The 13,256-nt window shown below is 41.0% G+C and overlaps 12 non-coding genes across 12 annotated transcripts; all 12 read right to left on the bottom strand.

Moving 5' to 3' along the window:
• Window positions 1-208: 208 nt before the first annotated feature.
• TRNAS-AGA (transfer RNA serine (anticodon AGA)) lies at window positions 209-290 on the bottom strand. Its single transcript has one exon. It is a non-coding gene; the product is annotated as a tRNA-Ser (tRNA).
• Window positions 291-585: 295 nt separating this feature from the next.
• TRNAH-GUG (transfer RNA histidin (anticodon GUG)) lies at window positions 586-657 on the bottom strand. The gene has a single exon. It is a non-coding gene; the product is annotated as a tRNA-His (tRNA).
• A 1,285-nt stretch (window positions 658-1,942) lies between these two features.
• TRNAS-AGA (transfer RNA serine (anticodon AGA)) lies at window positions 1,943-2,024 on the bottom strand. The gene has a single exon. It is a non-coding gene; the product is annotated as a tRNA-Ser (tRNA).
• A 1,653-nt stretch (window positions 2,025-3,677) lies between these two features.
• TRNAS-AGA (transfer RNA serine (anticodon AGA)) lies at window positions 3,678-3,759 on the bottom strand. The gene has a single exon. It is a non-coding gene; the product is annotated as a tRNA-Ser (tRNA).
• Window positions 3,760-4,054: 295 nt separating this feature from the next.
• TRNAH-GUG (transfer RNA histidin (anticodon GUG)) lies at window positions 4,055-4,126 on the bottom strand. Its single transcript has one exon. It is a non-coding gene; the product is annotated as a tRNA-His (tRNA).
• A 1,287-nt stretch (window positions 4,127-5,413) lies between these two features.
• On the bottom strand, window positions 5,414-5,495 carry TRNAS-AGA (transfer RNA serine (anticodon AGA)). The gene has a single exon. It is a non-coding gene; the product is annotated as a tRNA-Ser (tRNA).
• A 1,497-nt stretch (window positions 5,496-6,992) lies between these two features.
• TRNAH-GUG (transfer RNA histidin (anticodon GUG)) lies at window positions 6,993-7,064 on the bottom strand. The gene has a single exon. It is a non-coding gene; the product is annotated as a tRNA-His (tRNA).
• Window positions 7,065-8,346: 1,282 nt separating this feature from the next.
• On the bottom strand, window positions 8,347-8,428 carry TRNAS-AGA (transfer RNA serine (anticodon AGA)). The gene has a single exon. It is a non-coding gene; the product is annotated as a tRNA-Ser (tRNA).
• A 1,497-nt stretch (window positions 8,429-9,925) lies between these two features.
• Window positions 9,926-9,997, bottom strand: TRNAH-GUG (transfer RNA histidin (anticodon GUG)). The gene has a single exon. It is a non-coding gene; the product is annotated as a tRNA-His (tRNA).
• A 1,281-nt stretch (window positions 9,998-11,278) lies between these two features.
• On the bottom strand, window positions 11,279-11,360 carry TRNAS-AGA (transfer RNA serine (anticodon AGA)). Its single transcript has one exon. It is a non-coding gene; the product is annotated as a tRNA-Ser (tRNA).
• A 295-nt stretch (window positions 11,361-11,655) lies between these two features.
• On the bottom strand, window positions 11,656-11,727 carry TRNAH-GUG (transfer RNA histidin (anticodon GUG)). The gene has a single exon. It is a non-coding gene; the product is annotated as a tRNA-His (tRNA).
• A 1,286-nt stretch (window positions 11,728-13,013) lies between these two features.
• On the bottom strand, window positions 13,014-13,095 carry TRNAS-AGA (transfer RNA serine (anticodon AGA)). The gene has a single exon. It is a non-coding gene; the product is annotated as a tRNA-Ser (tRNA).
• Between the last annotated feature and the right edge of the window lie 161 nt (window positions 13,096-13,256).

Below are 13,256 nucleotides of genomic sequence, written 5' to 3'. Positions count from 1 at the left end.
CTGAGAGAGCCAGGGTATAATAATTTGAAGTGTTTTCACCAGCGCTAATGTAGGACGAGAGTTATAGCAAAGATTTGAAAGGGGTAGCGATAATAAATATGTGAAAGGGCAATAGTGACACCAAAATAAGCCACCTATTTATAAAACTGACATGGAAGAAATTCTAAAGGTTAACTTCTGAAATTGTAGCCGATGTTAAAAAGTTTCTCGTTGTTGGCAGGATTCGAACCTGCGCGGGGAGACCCCAATGGATTTCTAGTCCATCGCCTTAACCACTCGGCCACAACAACTGACTATAAGTTTTGTGCAAATAATCTGCATGAAAGTTTTCAAGGTGTGCCACAGCAAATTCCTGATATCCTGCAATGCACTTTTTAAAAATAATGTTTTTTTCAGCAGGCACATTCTCTCCTAAAAACAAAAATAAGGCTACATCTTATAATCATGTGTGTTTAAATAATTTGTCGTTAAATCGTTTAAATATTTTAAAGGATCTGTTTTTAATAGACATTTTACAAAAACAACTGGTACATTTGGTAATTCTGTAAAAGAAGAACCCAACTGCCGTGACATTGCCAACCACAATGCCGTGACTCGGATTCGAACCGAGGTTGCTGCAGCCACAACGCAGAGTACTAACCACTATACGATCACGGCGAGCTACTTGGGCTCAATAACATACAGTGACATGGAGAATTTATAATTCGAAACACTCAGGGAACTCCAGTGATAGACTGAATGTGTTCATTGCTTCCTCATTCCTTATACAAAGGCTTTGTCTCCTCAGTGGTTGATAGGCTGACACCGTTTCCTGGTTGCCTGCTTGTGAACTGCCAGAAGTCAAAGATCACACATACACTTGTTGGCCTGTGATGGGACACCAATGCAGAGAAACACACCTGGCGCAGATCTTCTATTCTGTCTATTAGACCTGCATCTCCCCTGTACCTCCTCAAGCCATCTGTATGTGAAGCAAGAAAAAGTTAAGGAGCGGTCCATCTATACTTTTGTAGGGAGGATGCTGCCGTGAGCTCCTCCCAGCTAATCACACAAACAGCAGTAAAGCAAGATAACTACACAGTTAGGGGGGACTGCATGGTTAGGTTTTTGAGGAATTATTGAAACTGACCTCAGTGACCCATGATCAGAGCTGTGGCTAATGACTGCGTGCCCAATTATGATGAAGCAAGCACCATTGCTCGTAGGGGCCCCACAACACGCTTTTCTTAGCTCATTGAATTAAAGTATAAACCTCTGCCATGTATGAGTGGTAAAGGCTTGTTAATTTGGTTGCTTTTCCAATTCACGTCTGACAACAAGATGAAGGAACATTGGGGCATCAGAAGCTTTGGAAAGTAGCCACCAACCTCAGAGAAAGAGAGAAAGAGGGAAAAGGCAGTATGAGGTGTGGAGAAAACAGCAGCAGGTACAAGGAGCTCAAATGAGATTAATGGCGCCTAAATAGAGCACGTAAAGGAACAGTTACAAATCTAAGAAAAAGGAAAGAAAGACTAGGAAAAAAACACGGAAAGAGCCTGTAGATAAAATTCTCTTCCTGGGACAGCAGGCTAAAAGAAATTACACAGGGAGCAGTTAAGCTTGTAACACGGGGAGAATAGAAAAGAAAATGCAGTTTTATGAAGTGTGTTGCCTAATCCAGCAAGCACTTTTGTTTTATTTTTCTATTTGCTTCTTTTATTGGTAAAGTAAGTTTCAAGTGCATGAATGGTATGACTGAGAGAGCCAGGGTATAATAATTTGAAGTGTTTGCACCAGCGCTAATGTAGGACGAGAGTTATAGCAAAGATATGAAAGGGGTAGCGATAATAAATATGTGAATGGGCAATAGTGACACCAAAATAAGCCACCTATTTATAAAACTGACATGGAAGAAATTCTAAAGGTTAGCTTCTGAAATTGTAGCCGATGTTAAAAAGTTTCTCGTTGTTGGCAGGATTCGAACCTGCGTGGGGCGACCCCAATGGATTTCTAGTCCATCGCCTTAACCACTCGGCCACAACAACTGACTGTAATTTTTGTGCAAATAATCTGCATGAAAGTTTTTAAGGTGTGCCACAGCAAATTCCTGATATCCTGCAATGCACTTTTTAAAAATAATGTTTTTTTCAGAAGGCACATTCTCTCCTAAAAACAAAAATAAGGCTACATCTTATAATCATGTGTGTTTAAATAATTTGTCGTTAGATCGTTTAAATATTTTAAAGGATCTGTTTTTAATAGACATTTTACAAAAACAACTGGTACATTTGGTAATTCTGTAAAAGAAAAACCCAACTGCCGTGACATTGCCAACCACAATGCCATGACTCGGATTTGTACCGAGGTTGCTGCGGCCACAACGCAGAGTACTAACCTCTATACGATCACGGCAAGCTACTTGGGCTCAATAACATGCAGTGACATGGAGAATTTATAATTCGGAACACTCAGGGAACTCCTGTGATAGGCTGAATGTGTTCATTGCTTCCTCATTGCTTATACAAAGGCTTTGTCTCCTCAGTGGTTGATAGGCTGAAACCGTTTCCTGGCCGCCTGCTTGTGAACTGCCAGAAGTCAAAGATCACACATACACTTGTGGGCCTGTGATGGGACACCAATGCAGAGAAACACACCTGGCGCAGATCTTCTATTCTGTCTATTAGACCTTCATCTCCCCTGTACCTCCTCAAGCCATCTGTATGTGAAGCAAGAAAAAGTTAAGGAGCGGTCCATCTACACTTTTATAGGGAGGATGCTGCCGTGAGCTCCTCCCAGCTAATCACACAAACAGCAGTAAAGCAAGATAACTACACAGTTAGGGGGGACTGCATGGATAGGTTTTTGAGGAATTATTGAAACTGACCTCAGTGACCCATGATCAGAGCTGTGGCTAATGACTGCGTGCCCAATTATGATGAAGCAAGCACCATTGCTCGTAGGGGCCCCACAACACGCTTTTCTTAGCTCATTGAATTAAAGTATAAACCTCTGCCATGTATGAGTGGTAAAGGCTTGTTAATTTGGTTGCTTTTCCAATTCACGTCTGACAACAAGATGAAGGAACATTGGGGCATCAGAAGCTTTGGAAAGTAGCCACCAACCTCAGAGAAAGAGAGAAAGAGGGAAATGGCAGTATGAGGTGTGGAGAAAACAGCAGCAGGTACAAGGAGCTCAAATGAGATTAATGGCGCCTAAATAGAGCACGTAAAGGAACAGTTACAAATCTAAGAAAAGGGAAAGAAAGACTAGGAAAAAAACACGGAAAGAGCCTGTAGATAAAATTCTCTTCCTGGGACAGCAGGCTAAGAGAAATTACACAGGGAGCAGTTAAGCTTGTAACACGGGGAGAATAGAAAAGAAAATGCAGTTTTATGAAGTGTGTTTGCCTAATCCAGCAAGCACTTTTGTTTTATTTTTCTATTTGCTTCTTTTATTGGTAAAGTAAGTTTCAAGTGCATGAATGGTATGACTGAGAGAGCCAGGGTATAATAATTTGAAGTGTTTGCACCAGCGCTAATGTAGGACGAGAGTTATAGCAAAGATATGAAAGGGGTAGCGATAATAAATATGTGAAAGGGCAATAGTGACACCAAAATAAGCCACCTATTTATAAAACTGACATGGAAGAAATTCTAAAGGTTAACTTCTGAAATTGTAGCCGATGTTAAAAAGTTTCTCGTTGTTGGCAGGATTCGAACCTGCGCGGGGAGACCCCAATGGATTTCTAGTCCATCGCCTTAACCACTCGGCCACACCAACTGACTGTAAGTTATGTGCAAATAATCTGCATGAAAGTTTTCAAGGTGTGCCACAGCAAATTCCTGATATCCTGCAATGCACTTTTTAAAAATAATGTTTTTTTCAGCAGGCACATTCTCTCCTAAAAACAAAAATAAGGCTGCATCTTATAATCATGTGTGTTTAAATAATTTGTCGTTAAATCGTTTAAATATTTTAAAGGATCTGTTTTTAATAGACATTTTACAAAAACAACTGGTACATTTGGTAATTCTGTAAAAGAAAAACACAACTGCCGTGACATTGCCAACCACAATGCCGTGACTCGGATTCGAACCGAGGTTGCTGCAGCCACAACGCAGAGTACTAACCACTATACGATCACGGCGAGCTACTTGGGCTCAATAACATACAGTGACATGGAGAATTTATAATTCGAAACACTCAGGGAACTCCAGTGATAGGCTGAATGTGTTCATTGCTTCCTCATTCCTTATACAAAGGCTTTGTCTCCTCAGTGGTTGATAGGCTGAAACCGTTTCCTGGTTGCCTGCTTGTGAACTGCCAGAAGTCAAAGATCACACATACACTTGTTGGCCTGTGATGGGACACCAATGCAGAGAAACACACCTGGCGCAGATCTTCTATTCTGTCTATTAGACCTGCATCTCCCCTGTACCTCCTCAAGCCATCTGTATGTGAAGCAAGAAAAAGTTAAGGAGCGGTCCATCTATACTTTTATAGGGAGGATGCTGCCGTGAGCTCCTCCCAGCTAATCACACAAACAGCAGTAAAGCAAGATAACTATACAGTTAGCGGGGACTGCATGGTTAGGTTTTTGAGGAATTATTGAAACTGACCTCAGTGACCCATGATCAGAGCTGTGGCTAATGACTGCGCGCCCAATTATGATGAAGCAAGCACCATGGCTCGTAGGGGCCCCACAACACGCTTTTCTTAGCTCATTGAATTAAAGTATAAACCTCTGCCATGTATGAGTGGTAAAGGCTTGTTAATTTGGTTGCTTTTCCAATTCACGTCTGACAACAAGATGAAGGAACATTGGGGCATCAGAAGCTTTGGAAAGTAGCCACCAACCTCAGAGAAAGAGAGAAAGAGGGAAAAGGCAGTATGAGGTGTGGAGAAAACAGCAGCAGGTACAAGGAGCTCAAATGAGATTAATGGCGCCTAAATAGAGCACATAAAGGAACAGTTACAAATCTAAGAAAAGGGAAAGAAAGACTAGGAAAAAAACACGGAAAGAGCCTGTAGATAAAATTCTCTTCCTGGGACAGCAGGCTAAGAGAAATTACACAGTGAGCAGTTAAGCTTGTAACACGGGGAGAATAGAAAAGAAAATGCTGTTTTATGAAGTGTGTTTGCCTAATCCAGCAAGCACTTTTATTTTATTTTTCTATTTGCTTCTTTTATTGGTAAAGTAAGTTTCAAGTGCATGAATGGTATGACTGAGAGAGCCAGGGTATAATAATTTGAAGTGTTTGCACCAGCGCTAATGTAGGACGAGAGTTATAGCAAAGATATGAAAGGGGTAGCGATAATAAATATGTGAAAGGGCAATAGTGACACCAAAAATAAGCCACCTATTTATAAAACTGACATGGAAGAAATTCTAAAGGTTAACTTCTGAAATTGTAGCCGATGTTAAAAAGTTTCTCGTTGTTGGCAGGATTCGAACCTGCGCGGGGAGACCCCAATGGATTTCTAGTCCATCGCCTTAACCACTCGGCCACAACAACTGACTGTAAGTTTTGTGCAAATAATCTGTATGAAAGTTTTCAAGGTGTCCCACAGCAAATTCCTGGTATTCTGCAATGCACTTTTTTAAAATAATGTATTTTTCAGCAGGCACATTCTCTCCTAAAAACAAAAATTGCATGAGTATATGTCTAGTTTGGAAAAGGATAGGCTTTCATGCATACTCTCATGTGGCACTCACGTTTTTGGGACCCTATTGCACTCTGTTTTCGTGCTGCTTTTAGTCTATGGCCCATATTACAGAAGTCTACCATCTTTGAGTATTTGAGGCTCCTTTGTAAGTGCTTTATCTTTTTTACTTGAAGAGCTATATAATAAAGGGGTCAGGGAAAGATTGCATTTATGGAAGATAAAAGAAGGCACACTTGTCTCACCAAATGCCGTAGAGAAACCTGATGTTTTACTCATGTTATCCTTAGTTTGTTTTTGTTAGACCTTGCATTCTTAAGGTGGCCTCAACCCTACCTTATTGCTTTTCACCTACGCATTTTGCTGTATCTTTTTGTTGGCCTTAGGACTCTGATCACTTTATTGCTACTAATCAGTGCTGAAGTGAACGTGCTTCTTCCCTAATCATGTGTGTAATTGGAGTATACCTGACTGACAGATTTCATTGACTTGAAAGCCCCTTGTAAAGTGGTATACCATATACCCAGGAACTGATTGTGCCACCCAAAAAAGTATCATTTCAAACCTGTCTCAAGCCTGCTACTGCAGTGCCTGTGCTGCAGTGTACTGCCACTTCGACTTGCCATTTAAAACTACTTGCCAAGCCTTAAACTCCAATTTTATTACATATAATTAACCAAAAGGTAGGCCCTAGGTAGTCCTAGGGGCATCATGCTATGTAAGTAAAAGGTAAGACATGTACTGTGGTAGTTTGCATGTCCTGGTAGTACAAAACAGTCTATTACATTTTTCACTACTGTGAGGTCTGCCCCTCTCGTAGGTTAGCATTGGGTATTCCCTTATACTTTTTGGGGGGTAATTCCATATCAGAGAGGAGAAGCTTTATTTATTTATTGATAAATCCTATTTACTGGTGAGGTTGGATTTAACTTTACTACTTTATAAATGCCATTTTTTGAGAGTGAGCATTTCTCTGCACTTACTGCTCTATTTGCCTGAAAACCTGTCTCCAATTGACGTCTGGATTGGGCTGCGAGACAGCTACATTTGTGCATTCCCTCTAGACAGCCACAATACAGGTCACTCAACTGCAACTGCATTCATCTGCATTCTGATTGGCATGGGGGAGAGCTCCATTCCCCCACCGCAAATAGGTTCAAGAACGATAATTTATGTCAGTAGGTACAATATAGCTACATCTTATAATCATGTGTGTTAAAATAATTTGTCGTTAGATCGTTTAAATATTTTAAAGGATCTGTTTTTAATAGACATTTGACAAAAACAACTGGTACATTTTGTAATTCTGCAAAAGAGAAACCCAACTGCAGTGACATTGCCAACCACAATGCCGTGACTCGGATTCGAACCGAGGTTGCTGCGGCCACAACGCAGAGTACTAACCACTATACGATCACGGCGAGCTACTTGGGCTCAATAACATACAGTGACATGGAGAATTTATAATTCGGTACACTCAGGGAACTCCTGTGATAGGCTGAATGTGTTAATTGCTTCCTCATTCCTTATACAAAGGCTTTGTCTCCTCAGTGGTTGATAGGCTGAAACTGTTTCCTGGCCGCCTGCTTGTGAACTGCCAGGAGTCAAAGATCACACATACACTTGTGGGCCTGTGATGGGATACCAATGCAGAGAAACACACCTGGCGCAGATCTTCTATACTGTCTAGTAGACCTGCATCTCCCCTGTACCTCCTCAAGCCATCTGTATGTGAAGCAAGAAAGAGTTAAGGAGCGGTCCATCTACACTTTTATAGGGAGGATGCTGCCATGAGCTCCTCCCAGCTAATCACACAAACAGCAGTAAAGCAAGATAACTACACAGTTAGGGGGGACTGCATGGTTAGGTTTTTGAGGAATTATTGAAACTGACCTCAGTGACCCATGATCAGAGCTGTGGCTAATGACTGCATGCCTAATTATGATGAAGCAAGCACCATGGCTCGTAGGGGCCCCACAACACGCTTTTCTTAGCTCAATTAAAGTATAAACCTCTGCCATATATGAGTGGTAAAGGCTTGTTAATTTGGTTGCTTTTCCAATTCACGTCTGACAACAAGATGAAGGAACATTGGGGCATCAGAAGCTTTGGAAAGTAGCCACCAACCTCAGAGAAAGAGAGAAAGAGGGAAAAGGCAGTATGAGGTGTGGAGAAAACAGCAGCAGGTACAAGGAGCTCAAATGAGATTAATGGCACCTAAATAGAGCACGTAAAGGAACAGTTACAAATCTAAGAAAAAGGAAAGAAAGACTAGGAAAAAAACACGGAAAGAGCCTGTAGATAAAATTCTCTTCGTGGGACAGCAGGCTAAGAGAAATTACACAGGGAGCAGTTAAGCTTGTAACACGGGGAGAATAGAAAAGAAAATGCAGTTTTATGAAGTGTGTTGCCTAATCCAGCAAGCACTTTTGTTTTATTTTTCTATTTGCTTCTTTTATTGGTAAAGTAAGTTTCAAGTGCATGAATGGTATGACTGAGAGAGCCAGGGTATAATAATTTGAAGTGTTTGCACCAGCGCTAATGTAGGACGAGAGTTATAGCAAAGATATGAAAGGGGTAGCGATAATAAATATGTGAAAGGGCAATAGTGACACCAAAAATAAGCCACCTATTTATAAAACTGACATGGAAGAAATTCTAAAGGTTAACTTCTGAAATTGTAGCCGATGTTAAAAAGTTTCTCGTTGTTGGCAGGATTCGAACCTGCGCGGGGAGACCCCAATGGATTTCTAGTCCATCGCCTTAACCACTCGGCCACAACAACTGACTGTAAGTTTTGTGCAAATAATCTGTATGAAAGTTTTCAAGGTGTCCCACAGCAAATTCCTGGTATTCTGCAATGCACTTTTTTAAAATAATGTATTTTTCAGCAGGCACATTCTCTCCTAAAAACAAAAATTGCATGAGTATATGTCTAGTTTGGAAAAGGATAGGCTTTCATGCATACTCTCATGTGGCACTCACGTTTTTGGGACCCTATTGCACTCTGTTTTCGTGCTGCTTTTAGTCTATGGCCCATATTACAGAAGTCTACCATCTTTGAGTATTTGAGGCTCCTTTGTAAGTGCTTTATCTTTTTTACTTGAAGAGCTATATAATAAAGGGGTCAGGGAAAGATTGCATTTATGGAAGATAAAAGAAGGCACACTTGTCTCACCAAATGCCGTAGAGAAACCTGATGTTTTACTCATGTTATCCTTAGTTTGTTTTTGTTAGACCTTGCATTCTTAAGGTGGCCTCAACCCTACCTTATTGCTTTTCACCTACGCATTTTGCTGTATCTTTTTGTTGGCCTTAGGACTCTGATCACTTTATTGCTACTAATCAGTGCTGAAGTGAACGTGCTTCTTCCCTAATCATGTGTGTAATTGGAGTATACCTGACTGACAGATTTCATTGACTTGAAAGCCCCTTGTAAAGTGGTATACCATATACCCAGGAACTGATTGTGCCACCCAAAAAAGTATCATTTCAAACCTGTCTCAAGCCTGCTACTGCAGTGCCTGTGCTGCAGTGTACTGCCACTTCGACTTGCCATTTAAAACTACTTGCCAAGCCTTAAACTCCAATTTTATTACATATAATTAACCAAAAGGTAGGCCCTAGGTAGTCCTAGGGGCATCATGCTATGTAAGTAAAAGGTAAGACATGTACTGTGGTAGTTTGCATGTCCTGGTAGTACAAAACAGTCTATTACATTTTTCACTACTGTGAGGTCTGCCCCTCTCGTAGGTTAGCATTGGGTATTCCCTTATACTTTTTGGGGGGTAATTCCATATCAGAGAGGAGAAGCTTTATTTATTTATTGATAAATCCTATTTACTGGTGAGGTTGGATTTAACTTTACTACTTTATAAATGCCATTTTTTGAGAGTGAGCATTTCTCTGCACTTACTGCTCTATTTGCCTGAAAACCTGTCTCCAATTGACGTCTGGATTGGGCTGCGAGACAGCTACATTTGTGCATTCCCTCTAGACAGCCACAATACAGGTCACTCAACTGCAACTGCATTCATCTGCATTCTGATTGGCATGGGGGAGAGCTCCATTCCCCCACCGCAAATAGGTTCAAGAACGATAATTTATGTCAGTAGGTACAATATAGCTACATCTTATAATCATGTGTGTTAAAATAATTTGTCGTTAGATCGTTTAAATATTTTAAAGGATCTGTTTTTAATAGACATTTGACAAAAACAACTGGTACATTTTGTAATTCTGCAAAAGAGAAACCCAACTGCAGTGACATTGCCAACCACAATGCCGTGACTCGGATTCGAACCGAGGTTGCTGCGGCCACAACGCAGAGTACTAACCACTATACGATCACGGCGAGCTACTTGGGCTCAATAACATACAGTGACATGGAGAATTTATAATTCGGTACACTCAGGGAACTCCTGTGATAGGCTGAATGTGTTAATTGCTTCCTCATTCCTTATACAAAGGCTTTGTCTCCTCAGTGGTTGATAGGCTGAAACTGTTTCCTGGCCGCCTGCTTGTGAACTGCCAGGAGTCAAAGATCACACATACACTTGTGGGCCTGTGATGGGATACCAATGCAGAGAAACACACCTGGCGCAGATCTTCTATACTGTCTAGTAGACCTGCATCTCCCCTGTACCTCCTCAAGCCATCTGTATGTGAAGCAAGAAAGAGTTAAGGAGCGGTCCATCTACACTTTTATAGGGAGGATGCTGCCATGAGCTCCTCCCAGCTAATCACACAAACAGCAGTAAAGCAAGATAACTACACAGTTAGGGGGGACTGCATGGTTAGGTTTTTGAGGAATTATTGAAACTGACCTCAGTGACCCATGATCAGAGCTGTGGCTAATGACTGCATGCCTAATTATGATGAAGCAAGCACCATGGCTCGTAGGGGCCCCACAACACGCTTTTCTTAGCTCAATTAAAGTATAAACCTCTGCCATATATGAGTGGTAAAGGCTTGTTAATTTGGTTGCTTTTCCAATTCACGTCTGACAACAAGATGAAGGAACATTGGGGCATCAGAAGCTTTGGAAAGTAGCCACCAACCTCAGAGAAAGAGAGAAAGAGGGAAAAGGCAGTATGAGGTGTGGAGAAAACAGCAGCAGGTACAAGGAGCTCAAATGAGATTAATGGCACCTAAATAGAGCACGTAAAGGAACAGTTACAAATCTAAGAAAAAGGAAAGAAAGACTAGGAAAAAAACACGGAAAGAGCCTGTAGATAAAATTCTCTTCGTGGGACAGCAGGCTAAGAGAAATTACACAGGGAGCAGTTAAGCTTGTAACACGGGGAGAATAGAAAAGAAAATGCAGTTTTATGAAGTGTGTTGCCTAATCCAGCAAGCACTTTTGTTTTATTTTTCTATTTGCTTCTTTTATTGGTAAAGTAAGTTTCAAGTGCATGAATGGTATGACTGAGAGAGCCAGGGTATAATAATTTGAAGTGTTTGCACCAGCGCTAATGTAGGACGAGAGTTATAGCAAAGATATGAAAGGGGTAGCGATAATAAATATGTAAACGGGCAATAGTGACACCAAAATAAGCCACCTATTTATAAAACTGACATGGAAGAAATTCTAAAGGTTAGCTTCTGAAATTGTAGCCGATGTTAAAAAGTTTCTCGTTGTTGGCAGGATTCGAACCTGCGCGGGGAGACCCCAATGGATTTCTAGTCCATCGCCTTAACCACTCGGCCACAACAACTGACTGTGAGTTTTGTGCAAATAATCTGCATGAAAGTTTTCAAGGTGTGCCACAGCAAATTCCTGATATTCTGCAATGCACTTTTTAAAAATAATGTTTTTTTCAGCAGGCACATTCTCTCCTAAAAACAAAAATAAGGCTACATCTTATAATCATGTGTGTTTAAATAATTTGTCGTTAAATCGTTTAAATATTTTAAAGGATCTGTTTTTAATAGACATTTTACAAAAACAACTGGTACATTTGGTAATTCTGTAAAAGAAAAACCCAACTGCCGTGACATTGCCAACCACAATGCCGTGACTCGGATTCGAACCGAGGTTGCTGCAGCCACAACGCAGAGTACTAACCACTATACGATCACGGCGAGCTACTTGGGCTCAATAACATACAGTGACATGGAGAATTTATAATTCGAAACACTCAGGGAACTCCAGTGATAGACTGAATGTGTTCATTGCTTCCTCATTCCTTATACAAAGGCTTTGTCTCCTCAGTGGTTGATAGGCTGAAACCGTTTCCTGGTTGCCTGCTTGTGAACTGCCAGAAGTCAAAGATCACACATACACTTGTTGGCCTGTGATGGGACACCAATGCAGAGAAACACACCTGGCGCAGATCTTCTATTCTGTCTATTAGACCTGCATCTCCCCTGTACCTCCTCAAGCCATCTGTATGTGAAGCAAGAAAAAGTTAAGGAGCGGTCCATCTATACTTTTATAGGGAGGATGCTGCCGTGAGCTCCTCCCAGCTAATCACACAAACAGCAGTAAAGCAAGATAACTACACAGTTAGGGGGGACTGCATGGATAGGTTTTTGAGGAATTATTGAAACTGACCTCAGTGACCCATGATCAGAGCTGTGGCTAATGACTGCGTGCCCAATTATGATGAAGCAAGCACCATTGCTCGTAGGGGCCCCACAACACGCTTTTCTTAGCTCATTGAATTAAAGTATAAACCTCTGCCATGTATGAGTGGTAAAGGCTTGTTAATTTGGTTGCTTTTCCAATTCACGTCTGACAACAAGATGAAGGAACATTGGGGCATCAGAAGCTTTGGAAAGTAGCCACCAACCTCAGAGAAAGAGAGAAAGAGGGAAAAGGCAGTATGAGGTGTGGAGAAAACAGCAGCAGGTACAAGGAGCTCAAATGAGATTAATGGCGCCTAAATAGAGCACGTAAAGGAACAGTTACAAATCTAAGAAAAGGGAAAGAAAGACTAGGAAAAAAACACGGAAAGAGCCTGTAGATAAAATTCTCTTCCTGGGACAGCAGGCTAAGAGAAATTACACAGGGAGCAGTTAAGCTTGTAACACGGGGAGAATAGAAAAGAAAATGCAGTTTTATGAAGTGTGTTTGCCTAATCCAGCAAGCACTTTTGTTTTATTTTTCTATTTGCTTCTTTTATTGGTAAAGTAAGTTTCAAGTGCATGAATGGTATGACTGAGAGAGCCAGGGCATAATAATTTGAAGTGTTTGCACCAGCGCTAATGTAGGACGAGAGTTATAGCAAAGATATGAAAGGGGTAGCGATAATAAATATGTGAAAGGGCAATAGTGACACCAAAATAAGCCACCTATTTATAAAACTGACATGGAAGAAATTCTAAAGGTTAACTTCTGAAATTGTAGCCGATGTTAAAAAGTTTCTCGTTGTTGGCAGAATTCGAACCTGCGCGGGGAGACCCCAATGGATTTCTAGTCCATCGCCTTAACCACTCGGCCACAACAACTGACTGTAAGTTTTGTGCAAATAATCTGCATGAAATGTTTCAAGGTGTGCCACAGCAAATTCCTGATATCCTGCAATGCACTTTTTAAAAATAATGTTTTTTTCAGCAGGCACATTCTCTCCTAAAAACAAAAATAAGGCTACATCTTATAATCATGTGTG

Source organism: Lissotriton helveticus, chromosome 12 (assembly GCF_964261635.1).
Source record: "Lissotriton helveticus chromosome 12, aLisHel1.1, whole genome shotgun sequence".
NCBI lineage: Eukaryota > Metazoa > Chordata > Amphibia > Caudata > Salamandridae > Lissotriton > Lissotriton helveticus.
The sequence above is the reverse complement of the archived record's forward strand: the minus strand, read 5'-3'. Positions and strand labels throughout refer to the sequence as shown.